The sequence below is a fragment of the Camelus bactrianus genome, chromosome 5, assembly GCF_048773025.1.
Source record: "Camelus bactrianus isolate YW-2024 breed Bactrian camel chromosome 5, ASM4877302v1, whole genome shotgun sequence".
Taxonomy (NCBI): domain Eukaryota; kingdom Metazoa; phylum Chordata; class Mammalia; order Artiodactyla; family Camelidae; genus Camelus; species Camelus bactrianus.
In genome coordinates, this window is record NC_133543.1 from 54,493,581 (window position 1) to 54,516,297 (window position 22,717).

General features: G+C 41.6%; 1 long non-coding RNA gene across 1 annotated transcript in view; it reads right to left on the reverse strand.

Moving 5' to 3' along the window:
- Positions 1 to 1,040: 1,040 nt before the first annotated feature.
- The window catches only part of LOC141577715 (uncharacterized), a 63,773-nt gene continuing 42,096 nt past the window's right edge, over positions 1,041 to 22,717 (reverse strand). The window contains exons 2-3 of the long non-coding RNA XR_012507040.1: positions 9,428 to 9,563; positions 1,041 to 8,531 (exon numbers count right to left, since the gene is read on the reverse strand). This is a non-coding gene — a long non-coding RNA (uncharacterized LOC141577715). The remainder of the gene's footprint in view (positions 8,532 to 9,427; positions 9,564 to 22,717) is intronic.

The following is a 22,717-nucleotide window of genomic DNA, read 5'->3' on the forward strand; positions in this document are numbered from 1 at the left end:
AGAATCTGCTTCCAAAAGCAACATGTATGGACCTGGAAATTGTCGTATTAGGTGAAGTAAGCCAGAAAGAAAGAAAAATACCACATGATATCACTCATATGTGGAATCATGGGAAAAAAGGATACAAATGAACTTATTTACAAAACAGAGGCAGACACAGACATAGGAAACAAACTTATGGTTACTAAAGGGGAAAGGGGGTGGGGAGGGATAATTGGGACTTCCAGATTTCCAGATACTAACTACTATATATAAAATAGATAAACAACAAGGTCCTACTATATAGCATGGGGAACTATATTCAATACTTGTAATGGCCTATAATGAAAAAGAATATGAAAAGGAATATATATATGTGTGTGTGTATGTATATATATATGTGTGTGTGTGTGTAACTGAATCAATATGCTGTACACCAGAAATTAACACAACATTGTAAAATCAACTAAACTTTAATTAAAAAAAAAAAAGGAACTTGCTGCCAACAGAGAAAGAAGGAAATGATGTCCTAGAAACACCAAGGAACACTGTGGTATTCTATCTTACCCATGTTACTTCCCTGTATTAGACAACCACTTGGGCTAAACATGATGACAGCGAAGGAAAGAGAAAGACAGGGGAACATATAACTCTTTTTCCTTTCAGTTTTCCCTTACCCATTTTGTAAGCTGAAGATGGAAAGCACTGGTAGAATGTGATCGTATCAAGCAAGAAGCAAAATAAAAAGCGTTGAGGTAGTTTCTTGCAGCATTTCCACCACTCTGATAAGAATGAAATACATATGCATGTATGAGCTAGGAAATACAAATTGTGTCATTTCAATGATTTCACATACAAGTTAAATGTTCTTATTTGCATTTAAAAGTGGAAACGCACAATATAAGATGAACAGTAAAGTTCACGTCAATAATTTGAAATTTTAATTTTTCTTTCCTTAGAGTGACAAAACACCATAACAAATCGAGAGAAAGAGGCTGTAGAAGAAATGGAAAAAGCTTTCTATTTTAGCATCTTTAACATCATTTTTATTTTGAACTGGACTGTAAAAATTTTGGACAAGGAACCCTGGGTTTTAAGTTGCACTTGGACCTGCAAATTTTGTAGCCATCTCTGACCCTAGGGTCCCTCCAAGGCACTCAACTGGGTTGGGAGGAACATGAGTACTGGTATTTGGGGGACAGGCTGGGATGCCAGGGCACTCTGAGCTGGGGTCCGAGGGATTAGATGCAGATTTGCAGCCAAAGGGCAAGCTTTCCTTACCAAGAGAAAGGATTTGAACAAGAAGGGGAACTTGACTGAGTAAATGGGATGGAGACAAAGATCTTTACTCAATGTTGAAATGACTGTGGTGAGGGATTTGTACTCTTGAAGAGTTGTAAAGGACCGGCCTAGGCTATGAGGTAAAGGTTTTGAGGCTGAAGCTGCTGTGTCTCCCCAAGTCAGAGCTGTTGGGGAGCCTCGATGGCATCTGATGCTGGTGTGAAGGCTTGCTCAGGTCTGGGAAAATCAGAGCATCTGAGAGCTGGGAGGGATCTCCCTGGGGATTACCTACCTCAGCTTTCTATCTTAAACATGAGGAAACCAAGACTCTGAGTTTAATGTGGAGAAAACCTGAGCTCTGCCTAGTTTTCTTTCTAAGTAGATGTGCAACCTTGGGCAAGCCACCTACCATGCCCAAGTCTCTATTTTCTTAACTTTAAATTGAGGAGGTTACATTATAAGTCCTTGAAGGAGATTGGTCTAAATCTAAGAGCCTAATATGTTTGTATGTATTTGTCTGTTTTCAATTTTAAAATATTTTATTGTGTGACTTTTTTTCTCTTTTCAATTGAAGTACAGTCGATTTTACAATGTTGTGTTAATTTCCAGTACATAAAAGGCTAATATTTAAATGTGTCACACTGACCCCAGGTATCTAGATTCATTTAAGTCTCATGCTACATGGCATATTCCACCATTGAAATTAGACATGAACATCTATGCTGCTTCTTTAATAAAGTCTTCTTTAAGATAAAAGGCATACTTGATAGGAGTGTGTGCTACAGTTCTGAAACTTTGTGCTCTATTTCACAGGAAGTCCAGCTACAACCCCAGTTCAGTTGGTGGCATTTTGTCTATAACTTGTGCAGTTCTATAGCACCAAATAATAAGAAACTGTGAGCCTTCCCTGCAAACTTCACCTTATAAGTCATATTTTATGAAGATAATATTTATAGTTATTACAATGCTTCCTTCTCAAGAGAACGGGAAACCATTAACTCTAATTTCCGCAAGAAGTGAGGTAGTTGTGGTAATTTTGGTCAAATATCAGCAGAATTAGGGATTCTGTTGGTCTCTGTGGGAAACCAAATAACGAACTTCATAGACTATTCATCTGATGTGCTGTGTTGAGGGTGAAGGAATAGGTCTGGAATGAAGGCTAATTTGCGTAATTGGCCAGTTAATAACTATCACTTTTATGGTCAAAACAAGAAGCAAATGGGCCGGAGGTGTGAAGGAGCTTTGCCAGAGGTTGAATTGGTATTTCTAAGGCACCCATCTTTGTTCTGGGATGACAAGTAACTCTTCAAGCCTGCCACCAAAGCCTACTCCTGAGCCCTGGCCATTTGTCTCAGTTTTGAATTTGGTTTTGTCCTGAGGTCATGACTTTCTGAACTGGAAGGCTCCTAATTTATTTGGAAGCCATGGCTCTGCCTCTTTCTGTGTATGCACGACCACAGCTTTACCCAGCTGTGGTTTCTATCGAGGATGAACCAGTGTCACCCAGAGCCGACAGAATGACCATCCTCAGAGTCCTTGCAAACCCTAGACATAGAAATTTATAAATGTGAAGCTCTCCACTTTTACCATCCTTCTCTAATGGCTATTCTCATGGGAAAAACAAATTGGCAAAAGCTCAATTTTTCAATATAAGTTCTTTCTTTAAAAAGTAAAATTAAGATTTACTTAAAGTATGCAATGATTTGGCACACAATTGTTTATAACACATATGAGTTAGTTTTCCAAAGTGGTCTTGGATGTTGTACAGATTAAAACCAGTACTCATTGAAGAAATTATCCCCATTTGATAATTGTTTTTTACATTCACAAACATTTCTTTCTTTCTTTTCTTTTTTAAAAAAAATAAGATCTGGACCATCCACTAGAGTCAGCAGATTGAGCTTCGTGACTCGAAGGAGACAACATAGAGAGAAAGACCGTGGGACCTCAGAAGAGGTGCTGCTTCAGGCATTGTGGTCTTTGAGAGGTGATGGAGAATCGTGGCTTCCTCACCTTCATGTCATGACCTAGACTCACTGTCAACTCCCTGCAGCCTTTGTTCCCAGATTTGTCCACAAACTCTCTTTTTTGTATCAACACCTGCTCAGTATTGACTCCTTGTCCTGCTGCTAAGCTGACTTGGGGTTTTGCCCTGACTGCTCCAAATTCCATTTTTCACTTTGGATACTGTTTTAGCATCAGGCCTTAATCTCCACCAGCCTCCAAGACTGGACTATTGCTAGTTTGGGTTTCACTCACTTCTTGCCTGTCTTGTGATATTCCAGTTGCTAGAACTGGAGAGAGTCCCCATTTGTCTCTCTATTGATAGCCTTTCCTTCTCAAATCTTGGATGCTGGTTGTGGTGGTACTAGGGGATATTGGAGGAAAACACTGTTTTCCTCAACTCATTCTCCCTGGAACACACTTCTTAGATGAGCTTTAGTTGCTGGGAGAAATGTCTTTTTTTACCCTATGAAGATCTCATAAGGCTGCTTTTCTTTGGTTTCATTTAAAAATGAGAGTTCACTGGCTCTACTGTGAAATGAATGAAGGTTAGAGGCAAGTCAAGTCAAGGAATTCTAAAGAAATAAATGAATAAACCAATGAAAAAACACTTCAGGCTAACTACAGAAATGTTATGCTATTAAAGCTACAGTTAAGTGAGATATACAGCTGGTATTGTGTGTCTATTGTGTCAAATCCTACAAATCAAGAACAGCTGAATTTAATAGGTATGGCAGGAAATTCTCCTTTATTTTTTATGCAAACGAATTACGGTTTGTGTAAGCATGAAAACAGATCACTATCTCCCAGGGTGGAAAAGGTGTATTTATGATTCATCATAGCACTTAAGAGCACAATGTCAGGAGTCGAAACCTTGGGTCCTGAACCTGGCTCTGCCACTTATTAGTTGTGGACCTTGGGCAAATGTCCTCATCTGGAAAATGGAAATAACAGCAGTACTGACCTCAGAGGGCTGTTGTGAGTTTTAAATGAATTAATATGTGTAAAGTGCTTAGTTCCATGCCCCGCATATAGTAATTACTTAATAAATATCAACTGTCACCATCATTATTATCACATACAGGATGAGAAAATAGAGGAACACAGGAAGTTTTTTTTTTTTTTTTTTTTTTAAGTAATGGGAAGGCTTTGGGAGATGAAGAAGAGGAAAATAACAAAGTAAAATTGAGAAACAGATGTATTTCTGTCTGCCTTTTTGAAATTCACAAGTAATTTCAAGGGTCGAAATTATTTAAAGTAGTTTTCCCTGGCCGAGCATAGAGTGCTGTCAGGTTCACTGGGCATCCCACTCTATGAAGATTATAATTACTATTAAGTTGGTATTAAACCAATCAAATGAGCCTGACCCAGTAGCCAGACATTGCTTTTCAGTATCTTCATGTTCTTAAAGAAAAGCCCCCTAATTTTTGGTAACCTAATATGTGCATGGTGCTTCAGATATTCTATCAAACAAGTGCAGTCAAAACCCTAAAATTTCAAGCATTCTCAGACATAAGTTGCATCAGCCAGCCCAGGGCAGTGGCTGAAAGGTGGAGGAGGGAAGGAAAGAAAAAGAAGAGAATGCTTTATAATAGGGGGCTATTATTTCCTTTGTCATATTTTGGTTTCTTTAAAATTGTTCAGTTGCATTTAAGTCCCCAAGAGCCACAAAAATTATGTCGAACAATAGCAGGGATTTGTGAAAAGATTCCTTAGATAACATTTGAAAAACACAAGCAAAGCCCTTGAACCTTTTTGCATCCAGTACATCTGACAGGTTTTGTGAGCTGTAGCCACCTGCAAGAGTTCTAAAATAGATGCTTTTATAAAACAGAGACTTCTCAGAATTGATGTGTTAATATCATTCTCTTAATTACTTGACATCTGACCTAAGTAGCAGTAATAAGATGATTTCAGCCAAAGCGAAAGGGACCGTTGAGACTGTCATTCACATATTTTTGGCGACACACACAAAAGAAGGACAGCTATTGAGGAAAAAACATCTTGTGGTATCAGTGAGACAGACTGTCTACCCAGCTGAAGTTCATTCAATAATTACATCACGCACCACTCCACTTTTCCTGTGTACATCGGCTTAGATTTCCAACAATACAAAGAATTTACTTACCATTTACATTTACCACGTGGTATGAGAAGACGATAGTTTGGGTAGGGGGTATGGAATCTTGAAAGGGAAATATATTAGAGTGATTTTGTTTATGGGGATTTTTAAAAGCAAGAAACAAAACATACAGAAATAAATATTGATTTAAAAAAATAATCCCTGGGGAGCGGGGAGAAAAACTGCAAATAATGGAAACTTCATTAAAAGATAGAAATTAGAGGTCTGAAATCCAAGTTAAATCAGTAGCTTCTACTAATCAAACCAAGGCTCCCTATGAGGGTCACGTTCATTTGCTCATTTTTCAGCCCAAGACAAAGTTTTATTTCCTATTTATCTTTCTCTTTTTTCAAACTGTCAACACTGTGAAGCCATACAGCTGTGGGTAAAACAGCTGTGTGATGTTCTGCCTCCCACATCGTCAGCCAAATTATCTGCTCAGATTTTTTTTTTTTATTACTGGTACTGATGGGCTACAATGCCAAGGGCTGAAGGCTGATTTCTGTCCATTAACTCTGTGTTTCTCATGCACCTCACTTTAGGACCTCTCTTTTTGATCATCTTTCCCTTCCCTTATATACTTTCAGCCTTTTTTCTCTGCCTTTTTTTTTTTTTTTTTTTTTTGGTTATAGAAAGATTATGATCAGTTTTGATTTCTGATTACTTCCTTAATAAGTAGCTCGAGGCACAACCACGCACTTAACAATCCCCCTTCCTTTTTTTGGATGGCTACGCAGTACCACTGTGTGGAAGAACCACACTCCATTTAACTATTTTCATACTTAACCATGAACAACTGCGTGATGACTATCTATTCACAAATCTTTGTCTTCGTTTCTGATTCTTTTCATCAGGATGCCTAGAAGTGGCACTGCTGGGTGAAAGGCTATGAGCATTTTAAAGGTTTTTGATGCATCATGCCAAGCTGTTTCCTTTCTGGATCTATGAGTGTAGGAGAGTCTGAGCCATTTTTAGTACATCCCACATGGGAGAGAAATGTGTTTTCTTTCTCTTTTCAATGTGATATGAGGGCCATATCAGATCTCAGAGTAGTATTTGCCAACCGTACGCAGTGTTAAGCATCCTCCACGGTGCTGGTTACCAGTAGGGGTGTTTGGTGTCCTCACTTAGGAGGCCGACTCAGACTTAGCACGTTAGCAGGCTCTTCGGGGCATGCTTAGGGTAGGGAAGTGGGGGAGGCACTCCCGGAGAGCTGGAGTGAGCGGAGTAGTGAGAGGAAAAGCAAGTGGTGTAAGGCACTCAGGATTGTAACTCTGAGGTAGACACTGTGAACAAAATGTTGGGACAGTGTCTGTTTCAGGCTGGACCTAAAGAGAGGCTGGGAGAGAGAAGAGGTGTGGTGAGGAACGAGGTGATGTGGAAGGTAGGCATGCAAGAAGGGCAAGGTCAATGTGAGGGAAGGCTTCCTGGAGGAGGTGAGCTGAGCTGGCTGATAGCTTGCTTAAGGATTATTCTCCAGTGGTTGAGTGTTTACATGTTTGAAATGGCTCCAATTATACTGCAGGTTCTTATTTTGGGCAAAGGCTGGGTGTGAAATGTGTGTGCTTATCCCTATATATGTACACATATATACATACGTTTTGCCATAAAACCTCATATGTAGTATGATTTCATTAGATAAGAAATACAAGAATACAGCTGCCCTATAAAACCTTAAAGCATTGCAGATAAGTCTAAAATTATCTTTAGCCTTCATTATCCAACCCACACCTCCCGCCCTCCGAGGTAACCACTGCGACCATCTAGGTATGTGCACTTGCATAACTTTTTCTGCACACTTACATCCATACATATGCTTGTATAAAATATACAGAATAGTTGTAACTGTGGGCACATTGCTTTGCAGCTTGCTGGAGGGAGGGGCGATGGCAGCATTTTGGCCTTAATTTTATCAATAAATTTAATAAAAAGTAATTCTAACTTTGTTTAGCCTTTTTCTGGATTTCAAATTAATTTTTAATTGCACAGTTAATATGAGATTTTAAACAATTTTTAAATTGTTTAAATTTACAAATTTAAAATAACAAATTTTTAGAAAGAAAGAAATTGAAGATAAAGCTACATTTTTCTTTGTCCGTCTCCTCAATCCTGCTCCCCTCTCCTCCCTTCTAGAGGCAGATCTGTAGCCATTTTGGAGGGCATCCTTGACAGTGGTTATATTTGCTGCCTTCTCTGTATCTCCCCAATTCCTCAACATCTAACTGAAGTCGCTGCAGTTGTAGAGTCTTGGAACCTAAAGGACATTTCACAGGTTATCTGGTCCAGCCTTCCATAGTATGTACAGAAATAGATCAAATGCCTGGTTTCAGGTCTCACTAATTACCTTGGCCTTGGTTTTTGTGATCCTCAGCCAGGGTGCTCCTCACTTTACCAATCCATGTAACTTCTAGCAATTTTTGCACATATGGATTAAAATGAAAGCATCCTGAGTAGCAACTTCATTCAGAAAGAGTCTGTGAAATCCTCTCTTTGACCAAGAGGTAGGCTCCGGGAAGGAAAGACTGAGACACCTAACGTCAAGCCTGAGCTGTGTCAGGAGCTGTACTGCCCATGACTTTAAGCAGCTGACAGCACCAGGAAGAGTACGGTCTGTTGGTCTGACTCTTGATACTGCAGGTGAGGGGAGGCCGTGGCCCCAACTCTCTGAATCCCTCAGTGGGGCAAGATTTTCATTTTGAGGACAACTGTTTGAAGACCAGCTCCCACCTTCTGGTTTTCTAACGATGTCAGAGGCAGAAAGAGCACAGCTGGACTCTTGAATTCCAGGTTGAGTCCATTTCAGGGATAAGCAGAAAGAAAAAAAAAGAAAAGAAGAAAAAAAAAAAGCCCTTTGGCTCACAAAGTAAGAATGTTTGAAATGAAAGTTGTGCAGAGAGAATATGAAGCCCCATAATGCCTCTCTGGAGCCGCATTTCAGAACGCAAGGGCACTTCCACTCTGTAACGGAAAGGGAAGGGATTTCATGTTCCTTAATTAAAACATACCTCAAGAGCCAGTGGGAGGCACCTCCACAGCCCCTACCTGAAGACGCCGATTTACAGAAAAACTTCCAGCCGTGGGATTCATACAAGGGACACGCTGGCAATTGTGAGTTTCTTTTCAAATCGGCCTCTGTCTGTCATACCTATGTAGTTACAAAATCAAAAGGGATAATAAAGTTCAATTGTATATTCACAGTTTGATATTTCTATTGACAGGTCTCACACAAAAAACACCATTTCAGGAAACTCTGATTCTGTGTCCCTCTCTGAAAGGCACTGAAAGGCTCTCCTGTGCCGCAAATCCCCACCCAACAATCCCTCTAAATCTGAGTCTATAAAGTGGCCCCATCGAGGTTCAAAGGTGTCAAATTGGGCCTCCTCTCCCCAGGTTCTGTTTGTGATTTTAAAAAATCTCTCTGATGGTGAGGGAAAAAGGAAACCACCCAGACCAAACCACAACTGAGTTAAAAATCCCAGCTCCTCAGTAGAGGAGAGCCGTTAACCCAAGCGTCACCACACCCCGGAGGGGGACTGGAGGTGCTGCCTGTTCTGGTCCTCAGGCAGACCAGGACCGACCCTCATGTCTGCCCCCCGGCCTCTCCTCAGCCTCGGGAGTCCAGATCAACTTGGAATGGTTCTCTTGTTTTCAAAATGTCAATATACTTCACCGCTATGGGAATATTCCTCAGGGCCCCCTCGAAAACCAACATGCGGGTGCCTCTAATTTTTAAAATTTTTTTTCTTGGAAAAGAGGGGTGTGTGTTTGGCTGGATTCAAAACCAGCAAGTCTGTTCTTGTAATAGTATCTGGAACTAGGCTCACACCAGAGCAGAGCACATCTGAATGCAAACATTAAATGGAGGGATGGGAGGGGGAACAGGTGCTCTTTTATAAAGGCTAAATTCCATATTTACCAAACTGATTTGCATGAGGCATATTTTCAATGAAAATATTGCTACTCATTTTGCTGCATTTGTGCAACAGAAACATAAGGACGGAGCAGAAGAGGGATGTGGCTCTCAAGCTGTCTTGTACCTACCCTTTAGCCGACAGTTAAATGGCACATTTGGGAGATTAACTCTTAGAACTTCTGGCTTCCCACTGCTTACATAGCAGGACTTCAGGTTTCCTCTAACCCCACAGTGCAGCCTCTGCATCAAGAGTCAGAAGAGAATCTAGAAGGAATGGTGAGAGGTCATTCACTCCATTGACTTCCACCAAGTAAGAACACATGAACTATCTCAAGACAAGAATTCTATTTTCAGTTAAATTCCATGACTTCTCTTAGTAATCGAAGCCAGTGTTAAATCTTTGGACCAAGAATGTCTTCCTCCTGCTTGAAACATTTTACTTATGCTTTACTTCCTCTTCATGTAAACCCAAAATGAAAAGGTGCTGTCAGGTACACAGATTATCTTATATACATTCTTAAATCAATCCTGTGATAGGTATCTCCATTTTACAGATAAAGAAACTGAGGCAGTGAAGAAATGTGAAGAAACTGGCCCTAGGTCATCTAGCGTGGTAGACCCAAGATTTAAATCCAAGCATATGACTCCAGAGTCTATGTTCACTTCACCACCACAAGATGCTACCTGTCAATTTTAGATATGGTCAGTTGCAAATGGAGTTACTAAGAATGCACTATGGCAGCTTCAGAGAAATGGAACCTAGGCCAGAGATGAGAGGTAGAAATTGGAATAGGTTAGGTGAGCAACTGGCTGATGGGAGATCTAGAGCAACAGTTAGCAGGCTGTCCATGCAAATGCACAGAGATTCGCTCACAGGTGGGCAGGTGGTGGGCAGGTGCCAACGGGCAAGGCCAATCTCTTGGGTATTTATAGTCCATGTTCCCTTGAGTGGATTCCAACAGGGCAAATCCAGTGGACTTGTGCCTTTAGGGGACTCCATGGGTCACCAAGAAGTTTCTACTTATCTTTGAGAGTTTGCTCTGAAAAGGTCTTCCAGATCATCCTGTAGATAAGTGAAGTTTCCAGAATGTTTCACTCCTTTGTTGGAATCAAACAAACCAGTCCAGGCCTCCTTTGGGTTTTCCGAATTTTCTTCTCCTTAGGGACCCAGAGGCTTCAGATATAGCCTAGAATTTCAGGGGGAGGGCAGGGGTCACACCTGCTGATGGGGTTGGGGGAGGGCACCCAAGGTGATTCCTTTTCTTGCAGTTCACATGAAAACACACAAGAGAGCTGCATGTACACCTGGGAGGAAGCTGACAGCCTCAGTGTTGGTGTCTGAGGCCAAAGAGAGCTTTCACTCCTCACTCCTCAGTGGGTTTGAAATAAGCAGCTCTTCCTTCCCAATGACTACTGAATTGTCATCTAGTTTATCCTACAATTTCCTTTGAATAGTCGTGCAAACTCCATCCTAGGTTGCATTTACTTAGGGAAATGGCTTATTTCATCCTACATCTTGGCCATATAGCATTTCTGTTTGTGCAAGTAACTAAGTTTCAAATGGGTGAAACAGACACTGGACAGATTCAGAGCTTTCAAAACCACCCTACATTGGCCTCTTACACTCCCCATATATGTCCTTGGACCTGCATTAGATCACTCTCTGGGATTTCCATACTGAATCCGGGCTCCACCTGACGAACACTATCAGGAAAATGTTCTATGCTTGGAAATAACAGTCTCAAGGAAGATTTACTCTCTCACTGGGGAAAAACCAAGCAGATAAAATCAGGGTCCTCCAACTGTCCACAGTCTGTGGCAAACACAATTTGATCTCTTTCTGTCAAATTCCTTATTTTAAAAAAGCAGGATTTCAAGTGTGTGGAGAAAGTGTGTGGAGATTCAGTTCTTCAGTCCCTGAAGAGAGTCCCTTGTTCACTCCAGCTCGCCTTAGATTTCCACGATTTCCATGACCTATGTAGCACAGGCTGTGGTCTGTTTTTACTGTTGCTATCTGATCATTTGTCTGTTTCTCAGTGAAGGGCTGGTGGGTAGAGGAAGATCATATATGCCCAAATAAAAAATCTGAAGAGCAAAACACAATTCAGATGTCTCCCTCCCAGTGACCCTCAGGCACTCATTCATCACGGCAAAGGCAACCCCAATTATTGTGCTCACATTAGTCCTTTGGGAGAGAGTCTCTGCATATGTGTGTATGATGTGTGTGCATGCATAGAGGCAAACGGTTTTTTTACACTGATGGAAGTGCACTCTACACACTCCAGCATAATGATGAAGAGAACAGGCTCTAGACTCTAGAGTTGGGGTTTGAATCCTGACTCTGTTATATGATAGCTGTGTGACTTTGGGCAAGTTACTTAATCTCTCTAGGTCTTAGTTACCTCATCACTGGAACTGTGATATTAACAGTGCCTACGTCTTATGATTTAATGATTAAATTAATTAATTGATGTGGAGGATTTAGAACAGTGCCTGCAACATAAATGGTAACTGGTTGGTTTACCACTTAACCACAGATCTTGGAATTTCTTCTGTATTAATTTGTTTAGATGTGGCTCTTTGTTTCTAGTGGCGTAAATAGTGTTCTATTGCATGGAAATACAAAAATGTATTTAACTAGTATTTTAAAATATTTTTAATTAACTTTTATTTAATATTTATTTAAATTTACTTAACTTTTATTCAAATTTAATATTTTAATAATATTTACCTATTGATGGTCATTTAGATTGTTTCTAATCATTTGCTATTATAAACAATGCTACAACAATTATCACTGTACATAAATTCTAAGAGGAAAAATAATTCCTAAAAGTATAATCACTGAATCTATTTTGTTTCAGGGTTCCCTTCAAAAATTTTCTTTTAACTTACATTCTCAGCAGCAACGTCTAGGCCTCTTGCCTGTTACACTTCTCGATCATTACCGATCCAAGGGGTGAAAAGTGGTCTGCTGGAGTTTGCATTTCTTTCATTATGAGTGACGGTGAGCATTTTTCAGGGACTTTGCCCATTCTTCTGTTGGGTTGTTGGTCTTTGTCTCACTGAGCAGTCTGTTTTTCAACCAGAGAGCTTTTATGTGAGCAATTGGATCTGCCTCCTGGTTGATCTCACTTAAAGTCTCATTAGTCTCTGCAAAAAGGTTTCCACTATGGTAATTTTATTCAAAATGTTAAACAGTACACATTTGATCACTGCGGGGATCCGCTAGCACTCACACAACCTGACCTGCCTTGCTGGGGAATGAGAGTTTATTGCATCATAAAAGTGTTACCCTCCACTTGCATTAGGCAAGCATTGAAATTTTCATGAGCTCTTCTTAACTACAGTTATCAATAGATACCAAGGATTCTTGACTGGGCTCATCCTAGACTGATGTGACATTTGATAAATCAACACCATAAAAAACTCTTGGCAGCCACCTGATTGTTCAAGAAGAGAAGGAAGATTCCAACTCTGAGTTGCTAAGTTAGGATCCAACAGAGAAAAACAGACAGGTGGGTAATTTTCTGAGGGTAGATCCCTACTGGTTAAGGGCGTGGATCAATCACCATGGTCGCTCTGCACCTAGGTTGCTACAACACCACGAATCCCTCATAACCTTACTGCCTACTTGATTTGCCGCAGAAGAGGCCAAGTTTCCAAAAGTCCTTTCAGGTGGTTTCCGTACTTTAATGTTTGTCAGAATCATCCAGGAAGCTACGCTTTTCAACAAACTCACAGCTGGTTCTGAAGCAGGTGGTCAGGGGCACACTGGGAAACTCAGCTAGCAAAAGCCATGCTGGATTACCAAATCAAAGTTTCAAGGGACGTAGCCCAGGAATTTCCAGTTTTACAGGCACACCTGCTCATCCTCAGGCCCCTGGAAGTAGAAGCTGTCCCTGTGCTAGGAAGCACCCCTGCGCCATGTCATCACCATGGAGAGGCTGACAGTGTTGGAAGTTTTTGGAATGTGCCCTCTAATAAGTGTAGAATTGTTGGTGGTGATTGGAAGAGACTTAAGGTTTTCCTCTTCCACATACCTACTCTTCAGGGGCTCAGCATATGTTTTACCTGCTCCCAACCTGTGAAATAATAAAGTGAGTGTGGGGGATAAGAAATCTGCCCACAAGGGGAACTGGCACAATGGGAAAGGGCGAGCAGTGAGGGACTTCTCCCTGAAACGTCCCTCTTGGACGTCTTGCCTTCAGCTGGGGACACACAGCCTGACACCTTGTCTGAGTAGGTGTTTCCGGACATCCTGCTTTTGTCTAAGCTGCTCTGCACCTGAAAAGGAGACCCCCCTTTGAGAATCATCTGGTAAGAATAACAGCTAACACTGACTTACACCAGATGCAGTGCTAAGTGCTTTTACACATATTATTACAACAATCCTAGAAGCTGGTATTGTTATTATTCCCATTTTACAGAAGAGAAAATGGAGACTCGGGCAGGTTGAGCAACTTGGCACAAGTCACACAGCAGGTAAGTGTAAAAAAAAAGATTCAAACCTGGCAGTGTGACTCAAGTCCCTACGCTTTATTACTCAGGGAGCGCAGCCCCCTAGTATTTTGTGATCCTCACCGGGTACATCTTAGACCTGCTGCTCATACTGATCAGGCAGTGAGATCTAGCAGAAAAGCAAGACTTCAAAAACCAAAACCTCTGGAATCTGACTCTGACACAGAAATCTTGTGTAAATCAATTTTTCTTACTACCTCCTTCTAACCATATGTAAGGAACGGTGGTGGTATTGTTGTAACATTTGTAAAACTGTTTGGTTTGTATAACTGTATGTGTATGTGCAAATACAATATGACTTAACAGTTTACAGTTTGTTTGGCAAAGGGATTAACCCAGAAGGTAGTAGAGATCTCTTGAAACCAGTTCTGAATGCCACCAGGGCACTGTAATGAACGGGAGGGTGGGATGGAGCAGACTTGCTTTCTGTCTCGCCTCTGCACATGTGTGTGACTTGGACAATCAGGCCACATCTCTGGAATTCATTTTCTCAACTGTAATATGAGAAGAACCAATTAAATCAATAGTTCAAAAGTTCTTACACATAAAAAAAATGCCTAATATATTCCTATTATCTAAAAAATCCAAACAATATGGATAAAATAAAAGCCCTCGTTGACTCACACCCAATCCCGCCGACCCCTTGAGTGGAGTTACTATAAACAATATGGTGCAGCGTAGATTCACTCACTATTACCAAACATGCACGCTCCTTTGCAAATGTTTAGGTTCTTTTGTAGTTCTTATTTATTTGGTGGGGGGGATTTTAAGAATCCAGCGAAAGTTAAGTATCCCCTCCACTCCCCTAAAATGTACACATACACATTTTGAATAGAAAATCTTCAAGGATATTCACAGATCCCTGGACCCTCATCCACGGATTCCCTAACCACACATTCCAGATTAAGAAACCTGGACTAGAAGATTCCAAGGGCTTTTAACTCAAAATTATGCCCTGTACTTTTAAGAACAGGTCCATTCTGGGTTTCTAAGTCAATCTTTCTCCCCACTATTCCTTTCCACATAAGAATATTTGCTTTATTTAAATAAAATGTTATGTTTATCAAAGTCTCAGATGCACACAGTTTAAAAAACCATATGAGCAAAACTCCTAATGAAAAGATATTCTTCTCCAACCCCAAATCATGCTTCCCAGGGGCAACCTGTCTTTTAGCTGATTCTTCTGGGGTTTTCCTTCATGTTTCTGAGCAATATGCTTATAACTAGTTTATTAAAAAGGTTCAACTAGATGACGTACAAGCAGAAAATGGCTTTATTTTTCTCCAATTGCAGCTTTCACTCTTTCCCAAGCTTAATATCATCTCAGGCATAGCCCCTAGTTTTTAATTATAATTTAGACATCATAATTTTCCAGGATAACTTAGTCTAGACCTACTTGTACACTCCAATCAAATCTGGTTTAGAATGTCTCTCTCCTCTCAGGTCCGATCTGGCCAGTGGCTGAGGGCCGTGCAGGTACGAGGATGAGGCTGATGTGCTGGTCAGGGCTGAACGCCCCCTCGGACATAGTAGCTCTTTTCTTCGCCAGCTGCCAGGCTGTCCTGAGAAGCCCAAAGTAAGCTGGTGGCAGTCACAACTCCAAGGTTCCTGGAAGCCTTACTGCTCTCCCTGGCACCAGAGCGGCTGAGAGCAGAACTGGCCGATGTTCATGGGAGGAAGCTTACTGTCCACCTGGTTGTTAAGCCCCTCCTCTGTGAGGGGTGCTTTCCGGTGCACACAAAGAGCCCGTAGATACAGCCACCCACTCCTTCCCCAGTATTCCCTGTCTCTGATATTGCAGTCTTATTCACTGCAGGCCCCTGGCCACCCAGCCCAGTCATTTGCCGCTGGTCAGGAGTCCCTTTATAACCTCTCGAGGAAGTGAACAGCCAAGCATACTGCTTGAAGCTTAGGAAGCTCACCACTGTCCTTCAGAGCTGCCTCTGAGGGAGGCTGGGATGCAGTGGAAGTCGGAAGTTGGCTCTGAGCGGCACAAACATACAATGTCAACTCGTCAGGAATCTGGCCTGAGGGCTTTCCTCTTCCTTCATTTGGCTATAAGGGTTCCCAAGAGCACAGGGATGTGAGTTGAGGATGATGCTTTGGTCCAACAAGGTAAGTGATATGGGAATCTGGGTCACCTTGGAGTGTAATTTACTCAAGTCTTCTGGACTGCCTGGGTTAGATCCTGAGAGTAACAACTCTGTTTTACAATGGATTGCTGCTGTGCCCCATTCTCCATGCCATCTTCCATGCATTCTCCCAATTATTAATTCTATCAAACACCATAAAGCGGGACAAATATTCTTGCAGAAAATATATGCAAGAAGTTTACGCAAGAGAAAACACTCAGACTAAACACTCCCTATGAAAACTGTAATAGAGGATCAGGCAAATTCTGGGCAATTTTAGCCTGCAAAGCACATTCAGTTCTTCCTCATCCACAGATACGTTTCCTGTCTTCCTAAATGGATCTGGAACCTTGGAGTGCACGTGCTTCTGTGTTTCTTCTGGAACTTCTTCCTGGAACTTCATGCATACACTAGAATGTGGAGCTGGTCAGGAATTTGCTCTCTCGTTAGGTCCCTCATCCCTCTAGGTCTATGAAAGCCGCTGACCTGGCAGCCATAGCTTCTGCCGTTTCACCTACTCTCCCCCAAAAGCAGAAACATGGTAAGAGTGAGAGTTCCAGGTCTCCCCGTGTTGCCCAAGAGAGGATAACTTGAACTTTCGATGGAGGTCCCAGGCTGGTTTATCTGTTCTACTCATTGCTAATTGTCTCTTGAACAGAGAGATACTTCCCTTCTCCAAATGGGTCCTCCGCTGAGCCCTCAGTTTGACATCACTTGCACCATCTCTGTGGTACACATTTCTAGTACAATCATATTACAAGCATTGTAAATCTATGCCCCAGTGATCAAAGAATAAAGAGATGCTGCTTTTTAGTTCTGAAAAAGCAGAAAGCCAGCAAGTGAGATATTTCCAGATACTTCTTTCTCTTAGTACTTCTTTTCTTCTGCTCTGACTTCAGACACTGAGTGGTGATTATAATTACATTATAACACAATGGAATGGATTATTATAGCAGAAGAAAATGTTCTGAAGGAGCACTTAAGTCCATCAAAGCATCCGTTTGCCAAGTTTGCTACTTAAATGAAGAATTGTTAACACCGTCTTCTCTTTCATTTGTTAAATGTCCTTCCTGGCCTTTTATTGTTTCACATTTTGAAAGGAAATTATGGTAAAACCGTCTGAGCTACCTCCTCTGGATCCAAAATCTGTTTAGTTCTCTATCTTGGGCTTGCCCTGGGTTGGAGCTGTAGATACAACTCAGATCCTCTTTCCACAAGGAGGGTGCCAGCGCTTGTCTGGAGGCAGCAGGTGAATTTAAAGCCCCTGTGAATCTATTCATATTTTTACTGAACCCATGATGGACTCTGGTGTGAGCTTGCTCTGCTCAGAGTCCATACAACCCTCAGGGGTTGATAACTGTATACCTTTCCTGCCACTTCGTGGATCCTCCATTAGACTTTTAATATATAGAAGTAATAAAATTGATACAAATTAGAGCAAAGCAAACAGGATGATGAGAGGCAGAAATGGGTCCTATGAGAAAGTGTCTATGGAATTATAGGATTTATCCTGAAGAAAGGGTAAAAATCTGAATGGCCATGTTGGCATGAGATGGTCAGTGAGGCTTCCTGGAGACGCAGGACTTTGGAGGGTCTCCAAATGATGAGTGGGGATCAGGAATGGAGGCAAACTGGGCCTTCTATGTAAGGGAAATGGGGGAGCAAGTGCATGGGGGTAGAATGTTGTTATCTGTGTGGAGGGAGTAGACCCATGGCACTGGAGTAGAGATTCTGTGAAGGAAGAAGTGAGACAGAGGAGATTGGGCAGGTGAACAGATCTGGGCAGTGTGTTGAGGTCCCAGAATGCCACACAAGGTAGGTGGGATGTATCCTGGAGAATGAGGATTCTTGGAAACTTTTTGACAAGAGGAGTGGCATGAAAAAGAGAAGTTCTAAGGAGATGAATCTGCCAATGGAGTACGGGATGCTGGAGTTAAGAGGACCAGAGGCTGGAAGGCTAGCCAGGCATCAAGGCCATAGTAACTGGAACAGAAAGAAAGAAGTGGCCTGAGCCTCACTGGGGGCATATTACAGTTCTCCATGCAGGACCCACACTCCCTCACTTTATAGATTATTCCAACCTCATTCCAACGGCCACAGGGATTGGCTCCAGGGATAGGCATAGGACACAAACAGAGCCAATCAAAGTTTCAGTTTGGAGTGGGAGGGATGGAGGCCACAGAGCTGGAAGGTGTCGGCCGCCATCTTTAGCACCTGGGAACTCTAACTGTGGCAGGTGGGGATGAGGCCAACCCACAGGCAGAGCAGAGTCAAGAGAGGAAGGAGTGAGGAGAGAACTGACAACCTAACAACCTTGTTTGGGTTCCTGGATCCAGGTGTGCCATTCCAGTTTTCCAAGCTATGCAAAGCAATAGATTCTGACACGTGCACTTAAAAGAGTCCAAATTAATATAGCTATATATATATTTTAAGTCTTAATAGGATTTTTAGAGTATGGAGAAGTTCAGGAGTCAACAATGCCTACATTTTTATCTTGCCAGGTGTATTGAGCATAGTGGCTAGCACGCAAATGTACTTACAGCCTTGATGAGTGAAAGAATGAACGAATGAAGCAGGACAAAGGGAACGTCTCAGAGTACTGATACTGTTTTCAAGTGCAGAACGCTTCATTTTAAAAAATACATTAAAAATGTTTAAACAAAATAATAATTTCAAAACAGCCCAAGATTCTTTCCATTATATGTTATTACAAGAAATTGAATATAGTTCCCTGTGCTAGACAGTAGGTCCTTGTGGTTTACCTATTTTATATATAGTAGTGTGTGTCTGGAAATCCCCAACCTGTAATTTACCCCTCCCCACCCTTTTCCCTTTGGTAATGATAGCTTGTTTTCTACGTCCATGAGTCTGTTTGGGGGTTGTAAATAGAATTTTATCATTTTTTTAAGATTCCACACATAAGTGATATCATACGATACTTGTCATATGAATAACAAAAAACATATTTCTATGAGTAAATTCTGTCTAACCCATATCATACAATTATATCTACCCACCGCTATGAAATTGGCATCAATAGAGGAGAAAGAAACTTCTAACAGTGAAGGAAAGCAGGGAGGAAGAGGATGAGGGGGTATGTGCAATGTCTGTGGCAAAACCACAACTTTTCCTCACTCACAGTCCTAGAAAAATAACTGAAACTATATTTCAGCCCCTTTAAAAGATGGCGCTGCCTCACATACTGTGTGAGCACTTACATTAGCACAGTGTTCTCGTCTTTTGCCAAAGATAGTAAACTGCCTGATGACCTCATCTTCAGAAGTTTGTTTTCATTTCTGGCTGTGTTCAAAACTTAGGTTGGGCTCTCCCAGCAGAAGCAAGAAGGATGCAGCTCCATGAAGGCGTCACAGGCTGAGTGGGGTTGTTATCACACCCGACAAGCACACATACCACATCCTCTCCTACAGTGCCTCCTTGACACTCTTTCCAGAAGGATGGGTTATGTCCCCTCTCCATGAACTTGGGCAGGCTTTAATTTGGTCATAACCAACAGTATGAAGTGAACGTGACTCTGCATGATTTCTGAGGCTAGGTTGTAGGAAGCAGGCAGCTTCTGTCTCATTCCTTGAATACTGGCACTAGAACTCTGAGCTGCCATGGAAGCAATCCAGCTGCCCCCAGGCCACCATGCTGTGAGGAAGCCCACATAGTCCACAGGGAGAGAACGCATAAGGACGCCTAAGACCATGAAAGCAGAAAGAAAAATGCCTGGCCAGCTCCTGGCTATTCCAGACACCCCACTGGAAGTGGGTGACTCCAGCTACTGTCTGACTGCAACTGCAGGAGAGAACTGCCCGATCAAACCCCTCCTGAATTCCTGACTCATAGAAACCACGGGGTAATTTGTTGCTCAGCAATAATAACCAGAACAGTTATGCAGTTATTGGAAGGGTTTTTTTTAGCTATTCCAGGGTCTTCTGTTATCCTAGAAAATCTCAGACCCAGATCTATATTGCTAATTTGTAAATGGATCTTCCCTCAGCATAACTGACTTTGTCTGCTCCAAAGAACAAATGTTTAGAATAATACATAGACAGTCTGAGCTGCCTCTACTGTGGCAGTCTGCCTCTGAAAAGAGATATAAAAATGTAGGTTACACCTCCATGGAAAGATACAGGTCTATGCAATTAGCAGGACACAAATACTAATGTAAATCATCTACATTTGTTTTTAATCATTCCTCTAACAAAGATAGAAAAAAAGGAATTATTTATTATGTTAGCTTTAACCACTGGAAATGTAAAACTGTTATGTATATATGCATGTGAGGTTTGTTATAGTCTTTATTTCCCAATAACAATGAAAAATTTTTGACAGTGCACAGTTTACGCACTGAATAAATGTCCCAGTAAGATTATACTATGTAGCTTTTGTAACTCAATGTGGTGGAATATTACATTTTCCTGCCACTGAAAATAGAGTAAAATGCAGTTATTAGAATTATTGCAATATCTATATGCACATTTTCAGATATAAATGGCATACTATAAACATAAATGATGTTGAACTGCCTTTCCAGCTACATGATTTAAAATTCTACCATGAAGATCAGAATTATAATTGGAAAACTGAGTAAATACTGTAGCAGTAGTTTTAACCCGAGGAAAGCACCAATTTCTTTGAAACTGAAATTACAGATATACATTCCTATTTATCTCACCAGGCACTTCTTTTGCAATGCACAAAACAGTCATATCACAGGCAGAAATGAGGTAGGATGCTAGCTTAAATAGGACATAAAATTTAAATCTGGTGAGGTAGTTAAAGCTAAAAAGAAGCAACAGTTTTGTTTGAAAGGCTCCAAATACGAGGCGATACATAGGGGTCCCGTAATGTACCACTATCCGTATCAGCCCACAGGAGAGCAGGGGGCACTGGCAGCTCACGTGTCAAACATATAGATTTTCTATATTTTTCAAAATGAGTGAACTCTGTACCCTCAGCTGCACTCCAGCTGTCGGACCTCACACAGGCAACACAGCACAAGGGGGTGAAATACAGACTAGGAAGGCGTGAAAACTGCTTCTTGTCCAATGTAGGAAACCAGCAGGGCCTGTCCATTGATTCCAGCAAGACCACTTACAGAGTCGCCAAAGCTGTACCCAACAGTGGGCAGCGATCAAAATTCAGAATGGGGGTGGGGTGGGGAGAGAAGAGACAGAAAAACCAAGAAAAAGGCTCAAAGCAGTTAGTAACCCTCTTGTTCTTGCTGATAAAGCAAATCATTTATAGCCATAAAGAACCCTGATGGGACTTCTAGAACTTCCAGACCAGTTCATCTCAACTCATTGTATCAGTGCCAATGCCCCTGCTTATGATGAATCTCGTATAATTTTCCCCCTTTATTATCTTGAAAGGAAATGCAACCTACCTAGACACAAAGTTTTTTAAAAGACCATGAAATGACCCAAGTATAATATAAAAGTATAATAAAAGGCAAGTAGTATATGAGAACATGAGATGTATTTCAATATACAGATGCTCAGGTCCAAATACTGCTATCAACTAAACGCGGCATCACCGTGAGTGTGAACGCTGCAGACGCCGAAGGACGTAGCGCGGTGAGTTGCTGCACTGGCACGTTCAGTGCCATGAGCTGTGTTTTGCAACTGGTGGCAAGATTTTCCAAAATTGGGAGCAACTTTTGGTCAAGTTTCAAGTGAAACAAAGTATAGTCTTCCCTTGATTTACATACGATTCCAGAGAAATTGAGCATTACTAAAACTATGGAACGGACTTAATGTTTATCTGTAAAAGAGTTTAAAAAAATAAAAGAGCGTAAGTTCTAGTCTCAGGTAACCATGAATGTGATTTTCACTGGTGTGAATGTCCAGTGGGGAATATTTGAGAGTCAAGCAGGAAGTGTGGCAATGTTTCACCATATAGTGCTAAACATGCTGTCCCCACTCCTGTTAAGTATCAGTAGCTCCCCCTCCACCCCTGCCGTCATTTTGACAATTCATTTGGCTCCATGAATTTCCAGAACACCACTGATTTAGATGAATCAAAGTTCTGGCTTTTATTTAGATGGACTCACACTCTCCCAACGAATGAGAGTATCTTCTACTGGTTTTGGAGAAAGGAGAACTGGAATGTAAGGGGACGGAACAGAACCCCAAACACCAGAGGCTTTGAGGCTGAGGAGTGGGGTGCTGAGGCACCCAGCAGAGTGTTCTGCCAGCTTCTGGGCTTGGGATGGAATTCCATCTCCACAAAGCTGTGCATTGGGAAGGCAGAATGGAGACATTTCAGGCATGGTCAAGTTTCTCTTTTTATAATAGAGTTAAGGTTGCTCATAAAAAGCCATCCAAAGCTGTTCTTCCTAAACCACCCATGTTACCTTGAGACTGTGCAGCCATGGCAAAACCCAGACAAAGGAATGAACACTGCTATTAGAGCATCTGATACCTTCTCTTCTTCCAGTTCCAGACTATCCTCTGTCTCCAACTCCATCGTGGTTGGGGGACAGTGAGGAGAAAAGAGATGCCACGCCTTGTGCAACCTTCCCTCAGAGTAGCGCTGCTTACAGCAAAGAGAGAAAGGTTCCTAACCGGTCTTGTTTTCCCAGAGAGTCAGGATGGCTCTCCTCTGTCACTGTTCTCATTTCTTCATCCTTTCAGGGAAATCTCTGCTTATTTACGAACCAAGTTAGCTTCTCGGCATGGATGCAGTTTGTAAAAAAGAAAAAAAAAACAACCCTCTTTTCCACACGCAAAAAACAAAAGAGTGAGTTCCTGTGTCACT